A 25,637-nucleotide genomic window follows, 5' to 3' on the forward strand; every position below is an offset into this window, starting at 1 on the left:
TGAAATATACAAGGGTAGCACGAACTACATGACAACTAGGACTAAAAGACCTTATTTTTGAATTGGAAAAGCTTTTCATCCAGAGGCTGCGAGGGAGGGTGAAGTTTGTAATGCAATGATTCAGGTGTGAACTAGAAACTGGACCCTCTCTAACAAAGGTCCTAATTTGAGAGATGTTAAATCTCCAAAATTAAGATTAGGATAGCATGCAAATAACAGGAAATCTTGCCTGTCAAAACTTTTGAACAAACTGTCAGCCTTTCATTTTGATGAGAATATTTCATGCCGTTTTCTGATATTTAGTGAAATGATTTGCATTTAAAAAATATTTTTTGATTCAAAACAAAATGTAGCTGCAGAAAAATAGTTAACTTCTGTTAGTTTTTTCCTCCTTTCTTCCACTCCCTCTTCCCCCTCCTTGACTGAGGAGATAAACAAGGAAACCAAATTATATTTAATTTCTTCTGATTTGAAAGGAAGTGAATATTGTTTCCAATTGATGAGAAATACATTTTAGCATGAATCACTTAATTGAAAAAAAAATCAGTATATTAAAATATTAATATATTAGCATATTTTCAGATGTTCCCACTGAACGTCTTTCAACAGTCCTGCTCAGATTACAACTTTTCCAATGCCTTCAGAATTCTGGGAAGTCTTGGGGGGACAGCTGCTCACACTGGCCAATTCCAGAGTCAAAAATGCAGAAGTCAAGCCCGAGATGCCCAAGCCCATAATCTCCCACAACCCAGCTGAAAAAAGAACTGAGAGCTGGGCTGCTTGCTGGGTTGGGGGTATAATTGATAAAGCATGAAACTAAATAACATGTAGAGGCAAAATCTCTTCTACCTGGAAAACCCTTGACAAGGCTGCATTCAGGGCTATTGAGAATGGTAATTATCTGAAATAAATTATCTGAAGCAACAGACAAGCATGTAAACAGGGAGGCAGAGGAAAAGAGGCCCTTCTGAGAAAAAAGCCCTGATACCCCCCTCCCACACTTTTACCTCACTTCAGGTCAAGTGAGACACTTCCCTCCAGCAGCACATCACGTCCTAGGAGAAAACAAGTCCTCAGCTTCTCAAGGTCACTGGTATTGTTTTGTGTCTTTGCACGGGGAGCTGGTTCCTGCAATCAGACTTCCTTGATGTCCTTCTCTCATGGAGGGAATCAAAGAGCTCCATTTGTGAAAGGCTGACAAGCCCTGGCATACTTGGGGAGACCAAACAAAGGTTAGTGTGGGTGGATATCATGAGTCATTTCTATGACTAAGACGCTGGGATAAACTACCCCTTCCTGGTAATTTAAATTTATTAAGGTCATGGGCCGTCTAATGAATCAGTGTGTCTAAATGAATCCAAGTGTGATGCTCATGATGTTAAACACACCAAAGAGAAAAAAAAAAAAAAATCAGGTAAAGGTAAAGATTTAGTTCTCTGTGATCTAATTCAGCATGAGGCCTTTATTCCTGCATGTGCTATCAAAATGTGGTTAGCTGGTAGTGCTGACGTGGTGCTTCTGTTTCCTGCTATTTCCTGTTATTGATGCTGGACTTGGACAGTCAGCACTTACTAGAAGCCACTAAAATGCCTTCTATGGTCTTTGAAAGGACTTTTCTGGCCAGAGTCAGAATGGAGGAGATTCCTCTGCTTTCGTGGGTTCTGGAGACCACTGGTCTTTCTAATCCCAAACTACTCGAGCTACTTCTGTCCTTATTAGCAGAACATTAATTAGCAGCAAGGAATTTAGAAAGAGGCTCAACTCCAAATGCTCTGTATTAGTTGTGGGCAATGAAAGTGGTATCTGAAGGCAGCAGAAAGCTTCACACGTGGAATATCAACAACTATCAAGGACTGGTGCAGAGGACACAGCTTCCATCCAGGAGGCTGCAGATCCTGGATCCTTAGCTGTGGTCCCTTAAGAGTTGATGACTGCTGGTAACTGATGGAGCAAGGAGAGGGGACACTTACAAAATATGTCCTGACACACCCTTTTCTGCGTCGTTGCCAAAGTCACAGCTCATTCCTGACCTCTGCCAGCCCTCCTGAAACGACAGCTGTGGGTTCACCCCCCACCTCCTTAGGCTGCATCCAGGTTTTCAAGCACATTTTCCCCCTGGCTGCCCGCCTCACTCTGCCTTGCTGGCAACCAGAAGATGATGCAAGGTGTTCTTTGCTCATGTGTGGCCACCAAATGAAGCCAACAGGTCATTTGTGGAGGTGGAAGTGGCTGCCTGTGAGTGGCAGCAGAGGCCTCAGAAGCAGCCCATAACCTTCCACTCATCAAGCAGGGAGTGGTGGGGCTGGCCTTCAGGGAGTCACCTGAGAGCCCTTGAGTGGAAGATGAAAAACATCTTGTTCTGAGTGTCTGGCATACAGGAGAGGAAATGAACTTGGGTTTATGACATGGGTAGCAAAACAACAGGAGGTCAGATTATGGAAATGCCTTTTAAGTGATGTTTGTTCTCCTGCAGCATTCAAAGCAGCTGAGGGATATTTCAGTAGGAAGGACTCGGCCGACTGACTTGGCAGAGGACCCCGTTGTTCCTCACCTACCTCCCACCAATAGTGAGGGGTAAGTGTTGGGTGTCAGGCTGTGGACTTCACTTTTAAAATGCAGGAAGTCTTGACTGCTCTCCAGGACCCAGCTGCAGGCTCCCAGACCTGCTGTTATTTTCAGATACGTGGGAACTATGAATACTCTGTGGAAAAGAGCCCCATGTAAAGGACTTGAAAGGACACAATAAAATCCCCCCCATGCAAACAGTAATGTGCTACCTAACAGCCCTTGTCTCTTGTGTTCATGACAACCTTTTCTTTCTTTGCATGTGTGAGGAACATATGGGTTCACATTTATGCAGGTATGCTTTGATTAATGCCTTTATTTTTAGTCCATAGAATGGAACCCTCGTTTAAATTTCCATTTTGTTTGGTACAGTTTTTGCTTGTTGTGTACATTATTGGACAGAATATCTTTGTTGGTTCACTTACAATGGTAAGTGCTCTTCTCTCCAGGGTCACCACCAATGCTTTTACATTCTGATAGGTTCAGTCTTGCTGCTGGCACAGATCTCTGTGACTTCATGTCCAAAAATGTATGCCCTGTTAGGCACGCTGAAAAGATGTTTCATTACTGCTACGGAATGGAGCACACTCAACTTATCTCCTATTGAAACAAAAAGGTGGGTCTGAAGTGAATTTTCCCCCCTCTTTTGTCTATCAGCAGCTCTCTCTTTCTGTATGTGAATGTGTGTGGGAGATTTTGTATACGCATATCAGCTACTCTGGAACTGTACACTGCTTTCAGTGTATAAAATTACTGTGAAAAACTGCTGTCCACAGAGATTTGCAGCTCAGAGATGAGAAACTGAGGCACACAAAAGCTGGGAACTTTATTTTCTCTATTTTGAGACATATATTCTGGATGGGCGACTGAGATGAGGTATCTGAATGAGATACTCAGAGAGCTACTGAAAAGCAGTTTTTATAGGATATCTTGAACCAAGCACAGCAAACAGTGAAGGAGCAGGGGTTGAATTGAGCTGTCCTTTTTGGCATCTCCCCACTGCTGAGGTGATATTTGTCATATTTGTACCCACCAGGTTCCAGGACAGGACAGGGCTAATTCCATCTGGGGATCTAGCCTGAAATGGCTTTTCCCCAATTTCTGGCCCTTAACATTCTCTTATAACATCCTGAAAACTCTTCTCAACCTTCAGGTAGCCAAAATATTCAGCCTCTAAATTAGCTGCTTGTCTGCCCTGGCATGGGGACACCCCCTTGAGCAGGGCTGGATGTCATTTGCCACCCAAATGGTCACAGAGCTTGCAGGCTGGGGCTGGGTGGTGGCTGAATGTGAGTTAATGGCTCTTTGGTGGCAGCCTGGCTTCACAGATAAGGCAGTGCAGCGACAGAATTGCCAAGTATTTTTTTAAAGGAAGCTCAATTAGTAAGCACCTATTAAAAAAACTGACAGAACTTAGGCTTCAGACTGGTTGCAGAGCAGCAGACTGAAAGCAGCTAGAAGAGAAACAGAAATGTTGTTGGGCAACATCAAAATGTTGTCCACAGGGTCCCTCCAGTGCAAAGTATTCTGGGACACTAATAAAAATAAATTAATTCTTCCAGCCAACTTAAATATCCCTTGACATAAAGAATTTAGATTCACTATTTTTAAACACTGAAGGAAAAAAAATTATCACTTGTGCAATGTTGTTACAAGATTTCTCCCATAGCCCTTAACTCAGGCATATTTTATAGTGTCTATTAATACATAAGAAATCACACAGAACAGATCATATTTAATAAGAAAACAGGAATAAAAAATTATAATATGTACAGAACCAGACAGGATTGAACTTTTTCTGGGCCATTGCATGTTAAAATCTTCTATCTCCATGGGGGTTTGCCAGAATTCCTCCATGCTCCAGCAGCAGACAATGAACTAAATTGTGACTCCATGGACCTGAATTCCTCCAGGCAGATAGCTGGGATGGATAACATGCCATGCCCCAGCTTCTGGTGCAGTACTTGCTAGCTCAGAATTTTCTAGCTTGCAGACAAGGCCTCCATGACAGGGAAGGATGGGATGGCTGGAAGGGCAGGGCTAGGGAGCAGTTAATTTATGGTTTTGGGGATTTGACTGGCCAGCAGCTCTGCAGAAGGTCAGCAGTGTCTCCTCCCGCCCTCCTGGTATGTGGCAAAAATCTGAGACCACACTGTCAGAGCTGGGGCAGCCTCTGCAAGGAGTGGGAGATCTTCTCAGGGTTTGGTGGAACACCATGCTTGTCTGATGAAGGCATTTTCAAGAGATGAAAGAAGCAAGCTGCCCTGCTGGACACATCATAAAACCTGTTGACTGCTGTGTTAATACAACTTTAGTTGAGAAAATAGAGTTGAGGAGCAAGGCTATTTCACTGAAAAACTGATCTGAGACCACTGGCAAGGTGGCCACAGTAGAGCATTGCCATGTACCAGGCCATCTGTCTTCTTCCTGCTGTGTCACAAAGTGCATGGATGTTATGTGTACCCTCCTGACTTTACTTGGTGGGGATGCAGAAGAGCTTTTCAACAAAACTGAGGACTGAGCACAGGACTTTCACTGAAAGTGTTAATCATCTTCCCGAGAAAACAGCTCAAATTTATACAACTAAAATTTTTTGTGCAGCTTCTTTCAGCACAGCCATAGTGTTTTGCAATAATTCTCAGGGAGTGAAAAGCTAACTTGCTTTCTAGAAACCCATCAGAAGAGCAATAAAAGTGATGAAAATTCTCTTTATGGCTGGTGGCTGACTCTGTACTAATTTGAAAAAAGTCTGCTTGTCCAAAGACTAGTCAGACAACCAATCTGACTCTGACATCCATGTCAGGGACAGCTGCTGCTTTGTGTTTCAGCTGTGCAAGTCATCCCGTGGAGAAGTGGCACAGATGCTGCCTGTGCTGCTGGTACCTGCTAGAGACACACTTTGGGAACATTTCATCCTTCTGTGGCCACAACTTATGGCAGCATCTTAAACGGATTGAAGCAATGCAGCAAAAACCCCTTTTAGTCAGCTACCAACCCTGATGTTTCTCCCAGAACCTAATTCTGGGTGCTCTGCCTCTCGGAGTGGAGATATCTGAAAATCCAGCAGCTGCATGGTACCAGGTCTCCTCTGAGGCCTGGCTCCACATCCCTGCATGGCTGTATGAGCTGCACCTTTAACTGCTGGCTCGCACAGGCTGAGCCCTGCAGTTGCTCTTTTTGGGAACAATGCTGTCAAGCAGACCTTTTATCTGGAGCATTTGGCCACGCTCAGGAGGAGCTGAGTTTGGGGTGGCTCCTGAGGAGCTTGGCCATGGTGCTGCCAGCCCTCTCCTCTGGCCTTGCTCCTCAGACCCATGGGATGGTGGCTTTGGGGCTGTGTTTGCTGCATCCAGCTCATCCCATGGCAGCCTGGAAACACCTGGGGAATGACGTGCAGCCAAAGAGCTCAAAGAGCCCAGCTCTATCTGTCCTAATGGATAATTTGGGTTTCCAGAGGGGTGCTGGCCTTCGGACATGAGTCATGCTGTTGTTTTCTCACAGCAATGGTGTGAAAAGCTTTGCTGAAGGATTGGGTTACCCCATTTTCAGCAGAGGAACACTGGAACTTGTGCTGTGAGCTCCAGTTTTGCTCTGGTGTAAAGCAGGAGGAGGCCACCAGAAGTTCCAGAGCTGGGACTGAAAAAAACAGACTTTTTTGGTGTGTTGGTTGATCTGGCATACATACCCTCCCCTGATCTCCCTTAATACCCTAGGCTGAATCTGTGAGCTGGGCTGCAGGCAGTCACTGGTGTGGCTGGGCACTGAAGGCTGGCAGTCCCCAAAAAGCCACACAAACCACGGAGGCAAGCCCCTGATGGCTGGGGACCAAGGAAGGCGACTGCTCATGGCAGCAGGAGGCTCAGCCCACTGCCTGAGGGCTGACCCAGTCCTGCTGGAATAAATTCAAGGCTGCCCACTGATTTAGTAAGGGCTGGGCAGGGGGAAAAGACGAAGGAAGTGTTAGTTAGGGACAGGGATGTGTGAGAGAGGCTGCAGATTTCAGTGGACATGAGGGGAGAATATTTCCTGCAAAGCACTAGCAAGTAAACATGGGGAATTACAAAGAGGCCAAACCCTGGTCTCAAAGCTGCTCCATCCCACAGGAGACACGGGAAGTTTGGATCCCCATGGAGAAGAAAAGTTGTGCATAAACAGCACGGAGATGGGTTTGGAAGGGCCCTGCCATGGCTGGCAGGCTGATTGCTGATTTTTGGCCCCCTGCTCTAGCTGTCCCCAGGCTCAGGACACAGGGCAGGACCAGCCCTGTGTACATTACCTTCCAGGAACACTTTGCAGCTTTCTGTTCGCTGCAGGTGCCAGGACAAACCACGGGGCATGATTTTCATCTTGGTGGACTCTCTTCACTCTGAGTCTTGGTGTTTCCTCTGGCTCTGGGCCTCTCTTGAGCCTGGTGAGTGGACAGAGCACAGGAAATGAAGCAGTGGCCAAGTCAGAGGTTTTCCAGTATAAAAATGGCATATTATAATATTTTCTCAGTTTTTATTTATACATTTTGCAACGCACCCACTGGGTTTGTGGTGTCTAATTCCTGGAACTACAGGAAGATATTTAAAGGTTGAGTGTTTGGTTAACTTCACCTGTCCATTTACTTCAGTGGCTATTGCCAATTCCCAATAGATATTAGCATAATCCAGACCTCTGCTACATCAACTCAGGCTCCCAGAAAAGCTGGGGTATTCCTGCAGGGGCTGCACTCAGAGCAGTCTCAATGGAGAGGATCACTGAGCTTCAAAACTCACACGGCCATATATTTGAAAATGTGGTGTTTCTCAGCTCAGCAGCTTCACTTCTCTGAAGCACCAAAACACAGAAGAAAGGTTTATCAATGAGAAATCAAATTTAGGCAAAATTTGATTCAATTAGCATCAATCTCCATCTGAAAAACTTTATGAAAAATGTGAAATGGAGCTAAAATAGCATAAAAAACCCTCAGTGAATATATAAAGCAAAGGAACCTTTCAATGTAGCTTTGAACCATGTTCACCATTAATATTTATGTCATTAAATGGATGGGTATTTTCCTGGCAACAGTCTGATCTCACTGCCTCCTAGGATATTAGAGAGTTTGGCTCAAGCTCATGGTCAGATTTTAGCCAGTTCTTGCTTTCACGGCTGGAGCGTGATTTTATACATCTCTGTTGAGAAAGAGAGCTTCATGATAGCCTCCAGGCATCAGAAAAGCTCCTTAATTGCTCTCCACAGAATCTGCTGACCAGAGAGAGTTCTTGTTATCTTTAAGCAGTCCTGTTTGTGTAGAAGGATCAAAATCACTCACAAAGAAAACAAAACCATCTCCTTTCTCCCCATCCCCACGATGTTTCCAATTATCCTGGATTGCTGTCTCTCTCATTGACTAGTAGGTCATCCAAAAGCTAGGACATATTATGGAAACAGCCTGTTAGCCCCTTCCCTGGAGTGTCTCAGAGAATTTGGACTCCACTCATGAGGACTGAGAAGCAGACCGCGATAAGGGCTGGCTGTACACAGAGCAGGGAAATGCTGCTCCTGCCACTCCTGGGGCCACTCCTGAGGAAGTCACTTCTCTGGCCACTGGCAGCAGAGCAGGATGAGGACAAGGAGCCATCCCCACAGAGAGCAGGGAGGCTGGTGATTCTCCACGTGTGCCACACAGGTGCTGCTTCAAAGCCTGCAGGAAAGGGCAGCAAATTCCTTCTGGGTGAGGGCTGAGAGCTCTGCCTTGCAGGAGAAACCCCACACCTCTATCTCCTAGTGCACCAGAAACCAGATGAAGATCAGAGATAAAGCCTTTGAACTCGACAGTTCATTGAAGTCTCTGTGGCTGTACCAAACCAAACCAAAAAAAAAAGAAAAATAAAAAAAAAAAAAAAAAAAATAAAAAAAAAAAAAAAAAAAAAAAAAAAACAAACCAAAAAAACCCCCAAAGCTCTGTGGCTTTCCCCAGCAGAACACATCGAGGAGCAAGTGGTTTGTCACAGATTAGAATCAGACCTCTCCCTCTAACCATAAGCCTTCACCACATCCTCTTATTTGCCACTGTTTGGCTGCACTCTGACAAGCACTGAAAGGAAGCAGTGGAGGGGGACGTGGTGGTGCCACACCTGGCAAATGTCTGCAGGGGCAGAAACCTCTACAAATGTCACAGACACCTATAAATGTCTCTGAGTGCACCATCACCCTGCTTGTCTTCGTGTCTGGAAAGGTCACGTGGCTCCTCCCAGTGCACACTGCTTTGTGTGTTTAAATGATATGCCGCTGTAAATAAAATGTTACTTGAGTGCCTGTAGAAATGCAGAAGACTTTCAGAAAAAGCAAATTACCCCACCTTGTAATTTCATCGAAAACACTGCAAAAATAGCAATACCTTTCATATCCCAAGGAGGAAAAGGTGATGGAGATTTATGCTTTTCCTTGAACACATAGATTTATAACAGTGTGTAATGTACATTCATTTCATCCATATTTATAACTGCATTGATGCAGAGTCTGGTATCCATTACTTTAATCTATGTAACTTGATCATCAGAAATTTAAACCATAATTTTTAACACATATCACCAAGAATTTCAGTTTGATTCAAAAAAGAAGAGTATATTAAAATCCCAGCTGCAATTAGTTATTAAAACTGTACTTTTTTGCTTAAATACATCTGTTTGTTCACATAGAATCTGTTCCATTCTGCTTTCTGCTGGGTATTTTACTTCAGGTTAATCCTACAACAACTCACTACAAAATACCTTGAGGGTAGAAGAAAAAAAAAAAAACAACCCACAGTTAAGGATCATATTTGGAAAAATTCCTGTAAATAAGTCTTTTACATCTTGGCAAAGTGAAATCAGGAATTGAAGAGTCAGTGACAGCAGTAGCCTCTAGTCACTTAGAGTGAAGTGGAAAAAATAATTCCAGGCCAAGATCAAAGGCTCCAATTGACAGACAGGAGAAATTAAACCCAGATACCATTTCATAAACATGGAGCGATTGACGTTCACCACATGGTTATTGTCCAGCAATGGAAAATAAAACATCTGTACTCCTCAAGATCCTGAATGGATGACCCAGAACTGAAATCACTCAGTGCTAAGAAGGTGTTCCATTGTTTTCTTTCCCCACTTTGATTTCATTCTTTCAGCACCATTAAAAGGTGGAATACCTGGAGAGTTAGAAAATAGTACATTAAAATGAACATGCATTCATTTTCTGACAGGAAATGACCTTCATTTTTCTCATCTTTGGATCCATATTTTACTATTCATAGTGCAGGTAAACATCAATAATTCCACAAATGTCAATGGATTTAGTTTGAATATAGCAAGTACCACAATCTTACATGAAACTGATAGGAAGAGGAAGCTGTCTGTGATGCTGCAGAGCCAATGTTTAAGTATTATGCATTTTATGCTTTCTAAGGGAGGTAAATGACATTTTTCAGAATAATTTTTCACAACTTCTTTTTTTTTTTTTTTTTACCCTCTGCCTTCCTCATTGTTTTTTTATTTCAGAACTATTCATCTGTACAAATAAAAACAATGGAAATGAGGAGACCATGTGGGAGTTTGCTGTTGAAACCTTTGCATTTCTGGGACCAGCAAGGTGATGTTTTTCAGTGAGAGCTACAAATTATTAAAATGATCGCTGAAAAGGACAAACAATTTGCCATTTAGAATGAACTTTTTTATTGGTAATATTGATTCATTTTATGTTACTATTCTTAGTGACTGCATCAAGGAGTTATTCCTTGAATAATGTCTACAAAATTTGTCTGGGCTGCTGGTTGTTAAATTATTTTCCTTAGGTAGGAAATATGAGGAGAAAGACAAAGAACTTGGGATTTGTGACACATAGACTTCCAAAACAAAGAAGTGCCCTGTTGCAAAATAATGTCTTTGTTTGAGTAATTGTATTTCTTTCTTCATAATAACTTCTGTATTGAACTGTGGTAGATGTGGAAATGTCTTTTTAACCAGGAGCATGGGTAAAAGTTGTTCTCAGACGTTTTCAGGTTTTGTTGCTGTAGGAGAAAGATCTTGCCCACCATAACTAGCACTAAAAATGTATTCCACAGCCATGTTAGTCCTATTGTATGAGGGCTAAACTCAATCTGAAACACTGAAGAGGCACTGAAAATTAGAAGACCAAAAAAAAAAAAAAAATCAGACCTCCTCTACTCAAACTTCAAAGCATTTCCTCCACAGTTCATTAAATGTAGTTGCTGGCTGGATTCAGAGGTAGAGATGTTCAAAATAAGGTCTTACAAAAGTAATTTGTTCTGTTTCAGATTTTTCTTCAGCTACAATGCAGTTGTCCTCCTCAACTGCAAGTACAGAATAAAACATCAGCAAGGGAGAAAAAGACATGTCTCGTCACTTTGAGAAATGTGGGAGGTATGCTGGGCCTCTAAAAAGCTCTCATTTTCTGTTTGATTTGGACAGGTTCCAAGAAATTCAGCTACTCACCAGAAACCTATCTGAAGCTCAAACTCAACAATATTTAGCAGAACATCTCAAAACCGCAGTGGCACCCATGAGTTCCCTCCATTATTTCTCCTGTAAAGATCACAAAACCAGCTTCTTTTCCAGACACGGACAAATTCCTTCAACGACAATGCTGAAAAATGCAGATTAAAAATGCCATGCTTTTTTTTTAATTTTTTTTTTTTTTCTCTTCCTATATCATCCACTTGCTAGCAGCCCTGCTTCCAGAGAGCACCAAATGTTTTTTCTCTCATGTTGTACCCTCCGGTATTGTGGCAGCCCACACAAACTAGATGTAGCAGAGGAACAAATAAATCCCTTGCACCTTTCTGTGCCTTCAAGAGGCTTCATCTCAGGTGTTGTTCTAGCAGTGGGCAGAGGTCCACAGTATCATTATGCTGCGAGGCAGTTCAGCCCTCCTTAGCCAGCACCCTTCCAGACTTGTTACCATAACAGCCAGATTTTCTCCCCTTTGAGCAACTCCCACCACCAAAAACATGTAAAAGCCACAGCACTGCACCTCCACTGTGCTGTCTGGTGGAGAGGCTGATCCCTGCATTGTCTGCACCTACGTGGTGAAGTTAAGATACAGCTGCTGGGCTTTTTTTTTTCTTTTTTTTTTTTTTCCCCAAAAAGACATCTACATTTTTCTGCTGGTGAGACGAGCAGCGATTTTCTGTCAGTCATCGTGTTTCCCACAGCTGCCATCACACCACTTGAAAACAGACCCCAGGTGACCTGAATCCCAGATCCCCTCAGCCCAGGCAATATGTGAGCTGCCATATGTCGCTGTGGGTAATAGCTGACGCTGAACAGGTGTATGTCATCACAGCAGACCATCTGGAGGGCAGAAGATATTAAAAAATAATAAAAAAAAAGGAATTAAGGTACATTTCCAACGTACACGTCTTTTTTGGGTGACTTTTCCAAGCAAACCTGGGTGTATAACGTCTGCCTTTTTTTGTTTTCTTTCAGTGACAAACAACAGAAGCCATGACACGTGTTTTACTTGACCTGATTCTACTTTTGTCTAGCAGTGGTCTACCTTCCAACTTGATTAATAACCCTTCCAAAAAACACATGAAGATTTCATTAGGATTCGTTGTTTTAGATTCCATTGACCTCAGCAGTGGAGAGGAGGGTACCACAAAACTGTTGTGCATAAAGCACGAGCTGACCAGGCAGTAGCCAAGATGAAGAGATTTTCTGAAATTCCACCCAACCACCAGTTTGGTTAGTGGAAATGGACTGAGAAAGCTGCTGAAAATATTCTGGTCATCCCACTAGCCTCTGTGAGCTGAGCCAAAGCAGTGGCATCTGTTCTCTGATAAGAAGTTTGGAATTTTGAATGGTTCTTCAGTGTTGCATCAGGAAATCTGAATCCAGATGCTCAAAATTATGTAGGAATTGTATGGCTTGGTTTGATGTTGTGTATTTCTGGTTTGGGTTTTCAGGCCATTTTTTTCCCCCATAGACAGAAATCTAACATCAGCTTCACAGAACATGCCTTTTTTACAAGGTTTCTGAAGAACAAAGGAAGAGTCCTCTCTCTGTTTGGCAAATTACATAAAAGGAAAACAGGTAGTGACAAGCTTTGATTTGACAACACAAACTTAAACATGGAATTTGTAGGACTCACCACTGCCAATATCTCAGGGTTCTCTGACATAAACCAAAGCCTTGGATGCTCAGTTTTAGCATCCTGGTTGAGGCCATGCTACAAAACCTGGATATATCCAGGAACATCCCAAATATTCCTTTTTATCCAGGTTTAGTTTGGATGCCATGCATAGTAGCATTATAATTTCTTTTAAAAAATCATTTGTACAAATAAAAGCTGGGTGGCACTATTTATGTATAGTTTTAAACTTCAGGATAACTGACACATTTTTTACCACCTTAGAGTAATCTGGTTGTGAGCTGCAGGATTTTAACTGTTTAGGGATTTTTTTTGGGGGGGGGGGTGGTTTGGTATTGTTTAGGGTTTTTTTTACATATTACCTCAACAAAAGCCATTAGTTGCCTTACATGCTTGTTTCAGTCTCATTTTAATGTCCTTTTTGCAGCAGTTTACAATGTCAATGAATTTTATGTTCTGAGTATTAAACCTCTGTTAATTGTTGATTCAAAGATTGCCAGAGTCAATGGAAACCAGCCAATTTTCTTACAGAAATTTCATCGCCTTTAAGAGTTTTAGAAATCAATATAATTTTCTAAGTTAATTCTTCATATTCATAAATTATAATAATGCTTAATATTTAAGGTGGTCTTTTGTTTTAAACAAAGGAGAGCATAATACCTCTGAATCTCATAATCAAGTGATTTCACTCATTTTCTTATTACCATGGTTTCCAGATGAACGAGATACACAAAGTGTGGCTCCAGATCTTACGAGCAAAAGAATGATTTCCTGGTGTAACTCCACTGCATTTAACAGAGTTTACATCAGGGAGTAATTCTGCCCAGCAGGATTAGGCAAGTCATTTACATAAAATTGGTACTGTACATCATGTGTCGAGTTGATGAATTTGCTGAGAGATTGACTTTATAACAGTGGGCTTGTATCACATGTTATAATTATTTGTATCATCCTTGGCTTCTTATTGTGATGTACATTACACATCCCAAAGGAGCAGGATAAAGGACATGCAATTCGACAACACGCTGCTGAAACACACAGCAGCTGGAGAAACAGCACATAGACTTTTCTCTTTGGAGGTTGCAAATATATCCAGAAGCATTTATTTTACAGGAGAGGAAATTAGGTGAGTGAGTGGCTTGACTGGAAAGCACACTTAATCTCTTGTCCTCTCGGTTTTTGTTGCTTGACATTTTTTTATGTAATTTAAATTAATTGGATATTTGACAATAACACAGGGCATCTTGAACTCCAGGTCAAGTAACGCTTTCATGTTGCTCAGAACCTTAAATAAAATTAAAGTTTACTTTTACAAGGGACTGTTTTACATGATTTTATCACAGATCTACAGATCCACGTGTTTGTCCAGAAATGCAAAGAAGCAAAATAAACTGAAAGGATGAAATTAGTACCAGCTGAAGGGAGAAATTGCATGTAGAGAAGAGCAGTTCCCACCACAGAAGAGTCTCAGAAGAAGACAGTGGATGGCATGTAGAGGAAACCAGCCTGGATAAATGTGCAGCTGAGAAAAACAGGTCCCACTGTCTGGAAGAGCAAATCTGCCACTTTGACATTCCTGCATTTCTAAATTGGTCTTTACACAGCATTTGGAGGAGACTGATTAGTAAAAGAGGGAAGGGAAGGGAAGGGAAGGGAAGGGAAGGGAAGGGAAGGGAAGGGAAGGGAAGGGAAGGGAAGGGAAGGGAAGGGAAGGGAAGGGAAGGGAAGGGAAGGGAAGGGAAGGGAAGGGAAGGGAAGGGAAGGGAAGGGAAGGGAAGGGAAGGGAAGGGAAGGGAAGGGAAGGGAAGGGAAGGGATAGACAGGATGACCTGAGCTTGACTCACATGAAATAACCAAGGAGGTGCAATGGGTCTCTAACCATCATCCACTTGAATGTCCAAGTTCACTAAGAAGCTTCCAACTCCTTTTTTTTTTTCCCACTGACTTCCAAAACAATGTGGTTCAAGGCATTTCTTTGTCCAGAGCAGAGAACCATCAGTTCAGATGCACAGCTCTGGGATCAGAGGCATCAAATTGCTTTACAAACCTCCAGGGTCATTTGGCTCTGAGCTCCAAGGAGACAACTCACCAGCTGAGCAGCTGCCTCAGGTGCTCCAACAGAAATTCGTTAGTGCATTAAATATTGCACAGCTGAAATTGCTCCCTCACTGTGCCAACAAGGAGAGACTTCCCTACCAGGGAGAATCCTGTCCTGGAGGTCCCCAGGCAGTTACCTTTTTCCTTTTCCCATATGCTTGCTGTTTTGACACATGAAGCTTCTGTCAAAGTGTCCCCATGTTAGACTTTGCACCAGCTTGGGATGTTGCCCTTGCTGATTTGACTGTTACAACCCAAAATAATTAAGTATGTATGCACATATATAGGTGGCACAGCCTATTTTTCATCCAGTCTGTTTCCAGAGTAACCTTCTAAAGCGTAGGACAAGACAGTGCTGAGCTACTGATGAAAATATCTGATTTCTCAACCTCAAGACTACAATTATAGCTACAAATCCAACCAAGAATAATCAATTTCATTCCCACTACAATCTATTCCATGTAGTAGCACTTCAGAGTTTGCAATAGGTGATCTGGAGTCTCCATTTCTGTGTGAAGCATGCTTCCCATACAGTGCTTTGTAGCTATTCAGGGCAAGCAGGCATTGATGCACTGTTTCACTGAATACTTCCAAAAATAGACTGTAGATACTGCAAAGTAACAGCTTTCTTTTGAATAATGCTGAGACCTCCACGTGATCACAACACGTTCAAAGCAAAGTGAATCTGGGCATTTCACTGTTAAAAATGCAGGCAGCAGCCATGGGAGGGTAGCTGGATAATTCAATTCAGCATTTTTAGGCTCTGACTTTGTTCATTGTCTCCAGATCCAGAAGAAAACAACAGCTACCTAATGACAAGTGAGCTCTTTTCATATCTGCATGTGTGACACTGCCTCGGAGCTGATCAATACATGGCAGCAGCTTCAGATGTACTGCGAAATAAATGTGCTTCAGCTGGAAGAATAATGGTAGATGAGCTCAATAAATCTTCAGCAACCTGGATGTCCACATATGAAGGCAAAAGGAACATGTAAATGGAACAAAAGCACGGGGAAAAAAGGAACAATTGCAGATATGAAGTCATATGGAGATTTTTGAACAGCATGGCCAGTTTTACATTTTATTTCATCTGTAAAGATTACAAAATAAAAGGGGGTGCATGCCCCATTATGAACACCCAGCAGACAACTTCTGAGGTTAACAAGGGCCCCATAAGCATGTACAGTGGTAGAGGGACCTATCTATCAGCCACTGGACATTCAAGAATTAGGCACCCTCCCGTCAAAAAGACAGACCCATATCACTAAAACATCACTGGCACTGATAACTTTGGAAAAATTTTACTGACAGATGTGAACACAGTGAGCAGCCATGTTCATCTTTGACTCAAGGACTCTTTGTCACTGTTTGACCCATGAAAGATCCCACCCCTCATTCTCAGGTGAGCTGGGCATATAGGAGTGAGAGTTTTCTCTCAAGAATGTGACAGAACCGAGCTCCAAGAAGACTCAAATGCACAAATACCTTTTTCTGATAACCAGGGCAAGCATCTTAGTCTTGGGCAGACATCTCAGATTAGGGGGGATGATGGCTATGACACACACTGGAGCATCTTTGGAACCTGTGGCAGTGACTGCAGATGATGATTTCACGCTGGCATTCTTCAGAAATCCATAAGGAGACATTCAAACTTGAACTGCATGGGGATGGATTCTCAGCACTGAGCACTTTGCAGAGTAGAACAGCTGCTGGTATCCAGCATCCATCATGTTTTTGGCAGCGTTTTATTGTGTGGTAAGATGCATGAAATAATATATCCTAAAAGCACACTCCTCCCCTCTCACTTTCTTCATCTTAATGCTGAGCCTTTGAGACCTTTGACAATGCATTTAATTTCCTTTTGTTGCATAGTCAAGCCCTGGAATGAATAAGATGAATATTTGGCAATTGGTGTGTTAAACCCTTCCTGCTGTCACCTACCCAACTAGAAAACCAGGCAGGGAAGAACAGTCTAGCAAAGAGTCAGAGCCACAGTATCAGAGGGTAGATTTGAAGGCATCTATGGACACTGTTCAGCCAACCCCCTTCTCACAGAAGGGCTGAGCAGAGAAGGTTTCTCAGGACTTCACCAGTTCAGTTTTGAATGTTTCCAGGGAAGAAGACTCTCTGGGCAACCTGGCAACCTCTCTGGGCTCCAGTGTTCCACCGCTCTTCCAGTAAAATAGTTTTTTGTGACATCTAAATGGAATTTCCTGTGTTTCAATTTGTGTCTCTTGCCCCTTGCCCTTTCATGAAGGGCCATGAGAATGGGCTGGCTCTGTCTTCTTTACAGGCTCTGGCCAGTGATTTATGCACGTTTATAATGCCCCCACTGACCCTTCTCTTCTCCAGGCTGAACAGTTTCAGCTCTCTCAGCCTCTCCCCACGCTGACAGATGCTCCAGTGTTGTAATCTCCAGTAATTTCCAGTGCTGGACTCTCTTCAGCACGTGTGTGTTTTTCTTGGCAGGTGGAACCCCACACCAGACTTGCTGCACTTAAATCAATACCTTGCACTGAGGAGCCCAGCACACCCCAGATGTGTGTCCCTTGGGTTGAGCAGAGGGAAAGCTCTTCTAGCCCCAAAGCTTAGCCAGTATTCAGTCCACCTCACTGGCCACCTTTCCAGCCTGCACTTCTTGAGTTTGTCCATGAGGAAGTTCTGGGAGGCAGTGCTGGAAGACTTGTAGAAGCCAAGACAAAAAACTTCATGTGCAGAGCCAGTAATTTCTTTGCAGGGTGGTCAGGCATTACAAATCCTTGCTGCCTGCTCATGATCTCCTTGTGCTTCATGTGTTTGGAGGCAGTTTGCAGGAGAAGTTTCTCCGTTGCTTTCCCAGGGTTTGAGCTGAGGCTGTTTAATCTGCCATTCCGTGTATCCTCCTTCCTGCCCTTCTTGAAGACAGGTGTGGCATTGGCTTTCTTGCAAACCTCAGGAATTTCTCTTGATCTCCACAATATTTCAGATATATTCATGGATCACAACGCCGTTGGTCTACTCCCTCAGCAGTTCTCACATCAGGCCCCCCATTTTCCATCTGTATAAATGTTCTCCAACCTGACCCTCTTCCCCTAAGGATAAGAGTTGGCTGCTCCAGAGTTTCTCACTGGAAAAATCATGTATAGTAGTTAAAGTGAGCTTTCTTCAGCAAAAACATTACAGATGAAAGGGAGGAGCAGATACTTTTTTTTCATAGGAATGAAAATATTTCCTCCAATGCCTTTAAGACACTTGAATAGTAGTTTAAGACTTTCCAGATTTTAATAGCAAGAAATGGCAAGAATGAGTACCTGCTGTTGTCACACTTTTAGCCTAGTGTGGGCTAAAAAATAGCTCCCAAAAAGAGCAATATCCAGAGCAGCAGCAAAGGAAGATTAAGCAGGCTTTGATGTATAGCTACTGATGGACAGAAGTCCTGAAAATCACTCTAACTGAATGTCCTCCCACTTATAATACAAGAAGCCTAATTTTAACTCTTGGTTATTCATTACCTTTCTTTTCCAAGCTTGACTGTGTGAATCAACATCATGAAAATGCGGCATCAAATAACAAGCTAAACATTCCACATTTAAGCTGTAAGTAATATAGCAACAAAATAAGACTCTATTCCATGATTATGAAACCTGTGTGCTAAGCTGCCTGACTGAAACACCAGTAATGATTCAGGCAGGAGGAGCTCTGTTCCCTTGATCATGCTGATGTACAGAAATTTGGTGTCCACAGGTTGAAGCTTTTCTTTGTTGATTTTCTTAAAAGGCATTTTCCAGAATTCATCTTAATTCTAACTTGGGATTGAGAGATGTATGTCAACATTTCACCACTGTTAGCCACCACAAAGAGCAAGAAGTCTGTGGCTAACCATTTTTCACTGCAAAGCTGTTACAGGCTGCTAAAAATGCAAAGTCTTGTGAATATGATAGAAAGAAATAATTTACCACTTGTGACTGCCTAAGCACTTGTGAATGCTGCAAATTCCAGTGTCCAAGAGAGTTGGATGTGGGTAATGCAATGTAACAGTAGAGTTATGCCATGTGCCCAATAGCTGTGCACTGAGGAAAGCAGCTTGCTGCATCATCAGAAGCACCCTTGATGGGATGTCCTAGACATGTTACTTGTTAGGTTGATTTATTGATGAAAGCTGTTGGTTTTGCAATTATAATGGAGCTGTTGCCAAGCCCAGGAATTTCACTAGGCTTATTGATCCTGAGGTGTAGAGAACTTGTTGGCACAAGCAGCTTAACTTGAATGCCTGAGCTCCAGAAAATACTCCAGTCATTATCCCTGTTCTGTCAAAATCCAAACAAGCTCTCTCTCAGTCCTGCTGGAGGAGACATCACCTATTTTTCCAAAGTCAAAGCAACAGCACTGTGAAATGCACAGCATCCTGCTTTTTGGAGTGAGCTGCAGCTCCCTGCTCTAATGAGACAGCAGAGCAAGGACAGGTCAGACAGCACAGGACACAGGGACCCTGATCCATATTTCATCCCCACATCTAATGGTCCATCCTACCTCACCTACTTTCTTGTGATTTCTGAGGTTATTTCCACGCAGAACCTCTGGTTTCTTCTACAATGTGCTGGTGAATGTCAGATTTTCTGTTAAGCCCTGCTGGGTTTGAACCCATCACCAGGGACTTGGTTCATTTGCAAATCTTCCCACAGCCTCTGTCTGTCCTGAAACCACAAGGATCCAACAGGGTAAGCTATGCCCCATTGTTCTTTTGAAGTTGCTGATGATGGGCATTATTTCTTAGCGATTCCTTTATCATTTTGGATAGAGCCTACTGTGATGCAGCTGTGCCCTGAAAATCCACGTGTTAACGAAAAAGCGTATTCTTCATTATCAGCTCGGTGCACACTCCAGACATTGCTGATACAGACAGTGATAGGGTAGGGTTGTTTGGCAGTGTTAATGCATCTGCTGGAGCAGGAATGCCATGCAAGAAGAAAAGAGTTCAGTTGTTCAGAGTGGGGAGAAAATGTTGGAGCAGATAAATGATGAGATGGCACCTGTGTGGAAGCAGATGAAGATGGGAGAACCCAAGAGGATAATTAATGTGCTGAAACAGGAGCCAGATGTCAATAGATTCAGCTTTCCTGGTCATTTGAATGCTGATTCTGTAGTCTGTGTTGATGGGAAAGACTTGTTAGGCAGCCTGTTTGTGGAGCTCAGGATTGCCCATCTTAATCGCTTGTTAGGGGTATTTGACACTTTCCACTGCAAGTACTGTCAGCCAAAGCAGAAATAAAATTTGAGGGACTGGTTAGAACAAGCCAAAGTTTCAGGGTTTTTTTTTTTTCACAGAAATCCCTTCTGCTGCTATTCCTACCTGAAGAGAAACAATCTGCCCAAAGCATCTAGATCTCCTGTTATGAAGGGGAAAGGTGCAGCAGGAGCCTCACAGGGATGTTTAGAGCTCTGCTCCTCACTCCTGCTGCCTGTGGCACATGAAGGAAGGAAGAAAGGAATGAAGGCAGGAAGGCTGGCTATCACCTGGCTCATGCTGGGCCTGACTGGTGCCCACTGGAGCCAGTGGTTTTGTGTCAGATGAAAGGGACAGGAGTGGCTGTGAGGATTTACTCACACGCACCCTGGGGCAGGCAGAGCCAGAGCCCAGCCAGAGTCTCACACACAGCTCAGTCCAGCCTTGGATGCTGAAAATTTCCGTGTCCAGCATTTTCTCATGGCAAACCAGCCCTCAGCTCTGCAGAAAGCCAGCCTGGGGGCCAGGAAAGGCTGTTTGCTGTCTGTGGCTCTCAGGAGCTGTGTCCTGTCCATAGAGGGTGGCAGATCAACACTGAAGTGAAGGAGGCCCTTCACAGGCAGCAGCTCTGGAGGATTCTGAGAAAGCTTCTTGTTTGTCATTCCTGCAGCATCCTTGTGCTTCTCTAACACTAACATTGGCAATTAATAAATATCCCATTTATAAACAGGGTGCCACCCTGTTTGATAGGAACAGAGCAAATGCAGCTCCAGACTCTGCACTCACTTCAGTAATCAAAAGACAAACACACACATGGCAAAGTCATGGCACCTACTGGATATCCAGCAGTTTTGTAAAAACAAGTAGTTTGTATGTGTACTAGAGGAGAACGGGCATGTATTTTAGGACAAGTGGCTTTTAAATAAGCATAAAATCACATGGAAGGTCCTTCTGCTTGTTTGTGCCCTGCAGGGAGTTTACTTGCCTCTCTTCCTCTGCAGAGGGTGCCTGCTCCAAATATGTTGTCCCTGGCTCTGAAAGTCAAACCATGCAGGGGCAAGATACTTAATAATTTAAATTTCTTTCTGACAGACCTGGGGACAAACTCTTTTTTCAAATGTAGTGGTATGAATTTGGACCACCAAACATCCTGGTGATCCTGGTCTAATCTGAATTTGGACCTGCTAGTGGTAGAATAAGTGGGGGGGGGGGGGGGTTATGGCTCATGCCCCTCAACTGATGTGAATCAGAATAGCTCCAGAGAAGCTGGAGGAGAATTTTTACATTTACAGGCCAACACAGGTGGCTGTAGCCAGAAGATATGTCTGGAAAGACCTGAAAAAATTGAAAGGGACAATTCCCAACAGTTTCTTAAAAGTCTGTCAGAATTATGTAGTAATGATTAGTACAACTTTTTCAAAAATTTGAGCAGGAGTGACTATTAATGAAGTGCAGAACAGTGTTTTCAAATACACTGAAATTTATCTTCTTTTAGGAAAAGGCACTGTGTTATCAGCCCTGCTAAAAAGGTGTAGCTCCATGTGAAAGTGAGACCACGTGCTATTTAAACATTCAGATATATATTTATTTAAAATGTACGTGGCATCATCTGCTAATTTATTTCATTTATTCCTTGATTAGCATCATGTGCACAGCCTTCACCTGCTGTCACGTAGGTCCCCACAAAAGGGGGATTACATCTGTGTGAAACAGGAGGAGGATCCGAAGCACTGCTGCTTGGGCCTGCTAGCCAAACACAGCTCACATCCTGCTGCAGGAGAGAGATCTTGCACCACACAGCTCCCCACTGGCGTTGTGACATCTTTATGGAGTGCCAAGGGATAGACAATACCTCCTTGTTGCACCCTGCAGCAGCTCTTGGTTCTTCAGAAGAGGTGTGGCCCTCCTGCAACAAGCCAAGCCTGCAGTTTATAAGGACTTCCAAGAAAGTGCCTGGAGTTGTACAATTAACAAGAAATCACTCCAGAGGGAATTGTGTTCCTCATCTCAGCTGGTGTTCAACTTATCTGCGAAGAATATACACACTCAGCCTATATCCCTTTCATCTGAGCTTAGTTTTACAGTAATTAAAATCCTCAGCCAGCCCGAAGAGCTGTATGTATTTATTTTTGGTCTCCGTGAGACTGGAACACAGGCCTGCTGTGTGAGCCCTGGGAAGGAGCTCGGCTCTGTGTGTGTGTGCCTTGGTTTCCCTCCTGACTCCTGGTCTGCCTGGTTTGTGTCCCCACTGTGTGCACACCCTGCCCTAGGACAGCAGGACCTCAGAGCTGCCCGGGCCCTACAGGCCCCACCAGAGCACAGACTGCTAATTATTACTGACAAGATTAATGTGCTGGGAGTGTTCTTCAGTCTCAGCGTGCACAGCTTTGGGACCACTTGCTAATCCCCCAAGGAAATGTTAATTTTAAAAAAAACCTTAACGCGCGGCACTGCTGGCACCAGTGATTTGATCATGAGTCTCCTGATATTTGGTGTTTCTTGTCAAGGTCCACTTCCTGGAAACCTGAGCATCTTGGCTTGCATTCGGAATCAGGCAAGTTTTTAGTGCCTTCTGTAACAGTGAGGCTGGGAAACGTTCCCCAAGTATGCTCTGGAGACAGAGAAAGGCAAATAAAAAGGCCTTAAAATGTGTTAATTAAAAAGAAAAACAAGGATTCTGCAAGAACTTTTTTACTCCCCCAAGATTTATGTGTCTTGCATTGCTTGTGTTGTGCAAAACTGTATGTCTTGGAGTAGGATAGGAACCTCCCATTGGGTCTGAGGGAAGAAAAGATCTAAGTAAACTGATTTTAATATCCTAGCTATGGCTAGGTTGGCACCATCCCTCTAATTGCACCCATTTTCTTAAACTTTTTGTCCTGGGTTATTTTTAACAGCCTCAAATTTCAAGTCTTCACCCTTGGAGTCCTCTTTCTTAATATCCATGGGGTTTACTTTTTCTTCACCATGTCTGCTCCCCAGTGCTTTCATTTCTCCTTCAGTTTTGATGAGTTGGTACAGGCTGAATTTACATCAAGGAAAAGCATGAACAGACATTAGTGGTACAGAGAGAAGATTTCTGTTGCTGTTCTCCACTGTGATCCAAAAAATGAGCCTGGAACAGTTTAAAAAAAAGTGTCCTGGACTTATTTATGCTCAGCTCTAAGTGTCACTGGTTGAAGTTTTCCCATTAGTGGAAGGGAGATGTTCCCCAGGCCACCGTGCTGTTTTAGCAACTAATCTATTTCAATGCTTCTTACGTAGACAGGCCAACAAATTTCCAAACAACCAAGAGAGCTTTGGCAAATAATGCTGAAAGCAGAGTACTGGACTCACACAAAGCAGCCTGTGTTACTCCAGTACCTTCTTTCAGGGCTGGACTCTAATAATCAGGTCAACTGGCTTAATAAGACAGCTGCTTGCCAAAGTGCTAAATCCTCTCTGAGGGGAGAGGAGAGCCCTGGTGGGGACCTGAAGAGGGCAGAGATGTCCAAAGGGGCTGGGGGTGATGCTGAGGTGCTGCCTGGGCACTTTCAGAGAAGGCTTTGATGTGCTTTGCAGAGTATGGCTCCTGTTTCACAGGGGGGAAGCTGAGGCACGGAGAAGCATCCCTCAAGGTCACTGCAGTCCCAGCCAGCAGCAGTGCAGAGGGTGGGGTGGCCTGGTGGGTGGCTGTGTGATCAGGGCTGAGGTGGGGAGCAGAGGGAAGGAAGGGAAAGGCAGAGAGGGGAAGGGCAGCAGCCACAAAGGGTGAGGCTGGAAGAAGGCACGTTGGGATGTGCCTGGGTGGCCTCACAAGCCAAGTGGGAAGTGGCTGAGGTAGGAGAGAGAGTGGGAGCAGTGTCATGCAGAGAGGAAGTCTTTGTCCTCATCCAGTCGAGCAAGTTTCTCTGGTGGTTGCAAATGTTTCAACAAGCACTGGTGCTCTGTGGAAACCCTTCAACCTATTGACAGGAGGGTCTGTTTTCTTACTCTCAAACCATGTCTTTGAAGAAACAAAACTTCTGTGTTTGGTATTTTTGGTAGGATGTGATTTATTTCGCCTTAACTTTGCTAAGGTTTTCCTTGTTTCTTTTATTTTTTTTCCTTTTTTTCACTGTTTTCCCTGTGTCCTGCCAGACCTTTCAAAGGGAAAGCAAGCTTGCATTTAGCTTCTTGTTCCCCTGCTCTAGATAACTTATCATTTCAGCCTGTCTGGAAATTTGGAAACCCTTATGCTTGGAACCTTATCATAGACATTTCCGCTGCAGGAAGAGTGATCAGACCAACAATAGCATCTTGAATTCAAGGCAGAGGAAATGGATGACTGCATAGCTTGGTTTTGATGTTGCACTCAGCACTCAGTGTGCTGATTCTCATCTGATTCTGTACTTCTGTCATGTCCTTGGATGAGAACCACGAACTGCTCTGAGAGGTTTGCATCACGAGTTGTGCTGCCTGACCTGTGTGCTGCCTGCTCCTCCCTCAGACCTCTGGGAAAGGTGCACATTCTAGGCTCCTTCCTGCAGGAAAGAGGCAGGGCTTCCATTTGGAAATTCTCTTTTCACAACTGTCAATCCTCGCTTGAGACACAGCAGCCACTGGAGCAGTTTTCCTTCTGGCTTGCAAGTGGTTTTTGAGTTTGGAGTGATCAAGGCAATCCTTAGCAAGTGCAGGGTCATCAGCAGCCACAAATGTACAGCATGACTGAGTGGGAGATGTTTGCTTGTGTTATGAAATGAGTTGGAGTGAGAGTACACACCGGGGATTTGTTCATTTTAGCAAACCTGGCAGAACCTTCCTGTGACCTAAATAGAATACCTTGCTCTACATAAAGCATGCATCAGGGTATTTCCTGATTTATTCATGAAAGGTTTGCTTTACAAAGGCATTTCGAACTGTGTAATCTCAGAATACATGATACATGTAGCTGGCTGCTCAGCTGGCATTTGCACAAATTGCTTTGATATATGGCTGTAACGTATGAAGGCACAGTGAGGCCAATTTAAATACTTGATACTGGAGTAAACTGGTTAAAAGAGTAAATTAGATCTAACCTACAGATTTTCTTGCTACTGCATGGAGAAGGTTGCTGTCCAGAATGAATAATTGATAAAGGGATGGGAGACTACACTCTAGCAAGCAATAAAATCCTCCAATATTAAGTGGGCAGGGTTAAGGGCAGATCCATGAGTGGTGTGCACTGGTTTTGCATCTTTCACATTAAGAGCCCTTTTCTGATTCACATCAGATTGAGATCCAACATGCTGTGTTAACCAGATCAATAACTGAAGATCTCTGCTGCCTTTCACTTGGGACACTTTGTGCTTTTCACTGGCAGAAAATAAAGTTTAACGTAACACTTCATCAGGTCTGTGAATTCATTAGGGTATTTCCAATATATATCTTTAATGATTTGTACAGGTATTATTTGTACATGTTTCCTGACTGCTGTAATATAGTCAGTAGCAAGGTAGATGGGGATGGTTGCTTGCAAGCAAGACTTATTTTGGAGCTTTGGAAGAAATTTGGGTTAATTTACAATAGAATGAAACTGACATTTGTAAAGATGGTAAGAGGGGAATGCCAGAATCCATTACACTGATGATCCTAAGAATGCACTGGCATTCTCCATTGGTGAGTTAATGTTCAAATCCTATCAGCGTTACTTGCTAAACTTATT

At 43.4% G+C, this 25,637-nt stretch overlaps 2 long non-coding RNA genes across 4 annotated transcripts; one reads left to right on the forward strand and one right to left on the reverse strand.

Moving 5' to 3' along the window:
• Positions 1 to 779: 779 nt before the first annotated feature.
• LOC135290140 (uncharacterized) lies at positions 780 to 6,967 on the reverse strand. The gene is made up of 3 exons (XR_010352848.1): positions 6,842 to 6,967; positions 2,991 to 3,113; positions 780 to 1,212 (listed from the first exon to the last, which is right to left on the reverse strand). It is a non-coding gene; the product is annotated as an uncharacterized LOC135290140 (long non-coding RNA).
• LOC135290139 (uncharacterized) lies at positions 3,054 to 12,970 on the forward strand. Of its 3 annotated transcripts, XR_010352847.1 has the most exons (4): positions 3,054 to 3,181; positions 10,065 to 10,155; positions 10,841 to 10,946; positions 12,012 to 12,970. It is a non-coding gene; the product is annotated as an uncharacterized LOC135290139 (long non-coding RNA). The 3 variants fall into 3 exon arrangements; XR_010352845.1 differs by having other exon boundaries at positions 10,065 to 10,946; XR_010352846.1 differs by lacking the exon at positions 3,054 to 3,181 and adding an exon at positions 6,877 to 6,976 and having other exon boundaries at positions 10,065 to 10,946.
• The last annotated feature ends 12,667 nt before the right edge of the window (positions 12,971 to 25,637 follow it).

The sequence above is a fragment of the Passer domesticus genome, chromosome Z (genome assembly GCF_036417665.1).
Source record: "Passer domesticus isolate bPasDom1 chromosome Z, bPasDom1.hap1, whole genome shotgun sequence".
NCBI classification, from domain to species: Eukaryota; Metazoa; Chordata; class Aves; order Passeriformes; family Passeridae; genus Passer; species Passer domesticus.